Source organism: Buceros rhinoceros, unplaced genomic scaffold, assembly GCF_000710305.1.
Source record: "Buceros rhinoceros silvestris isolate BGI_N320 unplaced genomic scaffold, ASM71030v1 scaffold14633, whole genome shotgun sequence".
Classification (NCBI taxonomy): domain Eukaryota; kingdom Metazoa; phylum Chordata; class Aves; order Bucerotiformes; family Bucerotidae; genus Buceros; species Buceros rhinoceros.
In genome coordinates this window covers 401-1,796 of record NW_010403145.1, presented here as the reverse complement: position 1 = coordinate 1,796, position 1,396 = coordinate 401, and positions in this window count along the sequence as shown.

Genomic DNA, 1,396 nt, shown 5'->3' with positions numbered 1-1,396 from the left:
GGCTGATCCGCTGCCGGAGCCGACCGGGGAAAGGACTCCTGCAGCCGGCTCTTCTCCTGCAGCTGCTGTAGCACAGGGTGTGGGGTGTTCTGGGTGCTGCGGAAGCCGTCCTGCTGCCAAGACAACAGCTGAGCATTTGCATTTTTCGCTTGGAGTAACACAGAAAGAGCAGAAAATCAAGTCCTGCTGCATACGGGCTCTCCATGTGGTACCACTGGTTTATCCCGTGAAACAAATACAGACAACATCCTCCAGGGGATGGAGACAAGTGGTCATGAGGGGGATGTACCATCACTCCCTGCCAGCAGGTCTGGGAAGGGCAGTGTTGGCATCACAGTGTGTTTTCAGTTTGGGAAATTTCACCAAAGAAAAGCTGAAAGACATGTTTTTTCTTGGGGAAAAAAATTAAGAAAGCAATATTCCAGTATGTGGCACCAGTGACAAGATGGCAGACCCGTGTTACACCATGGACAGCATTTCCGTACCAAACGAGGTAGCTGGAAGCATCAGGTGGCACCGTGGCACAGCACCCCACCGGCCCCCGTCACAGTGTGGCACCAGTCACATCGGTCTTGCGTGGGTACTTCAGGGAGATAATGCCACTAATGCCAGTGAGGGGCGCTGGCTTTGGCAGCAGCTTCTCTGTGGCCAGCGGAGCAGTTTGTAACTCTGGAAGCAGCGTAAGCTCCACTGCTGCCTGAGAAATGGAGCAGGGTGTGCTAGTGTGTGGCATCAGAACAGGAGGGCGGGACACGCTGGTTCTAAGGGCCAGAGCGGCCTGTGAGCTCCCCGCGGAGCAGGGATCCAGCCCGCAGAGAGGTGGCACTGGCTGCCTCCCGTCGCAAGCACAGGCTGTTCTTTCTGCCAAAACACGATGCAGACACATCCTTCTGATCAGGAGAACAGAGCAACTCGGGGAAAAAAAAAAATCCTGGCAATAAGCAAATCTGGGGAGAAATGTCACTCTGACATGCCACTACAATTACTATGTATGGGAGAGTTTGTTTCGTGTTGCAGGTAAATGTGCTCGTCCCCTCTGTGGGGAGTCTGACCAAGTGTCTCAGAAGGGTTGTCTAACACGCTCTCCTCTGTTAGCGCTCAGTGGAGCTTGTTTAATGAGAGGGAGTGTTGTGGACGGGAAGAACTTCCAGTTCCCTGCCCACAGGAGCCTGTGGTGAAGATAAAACGTGGGGAGTGGTCCCAGGGGGTGCCTGTGGGAGAAAAACGAGGTGACTGCAGCGGTGCCGTTTTCTGATGTTCCGTTTCTCAGGTCTGGGGTATGGTTTGGGGTCTTTTCATCTCGGTCCAAATGGCGATATGATTAAACGAATGAGGTGGGCTGTGCCGCTGGAAGATGGTGCGGCAGGCGCAGGAGAGAGCCCCGCCAGACCAGCGC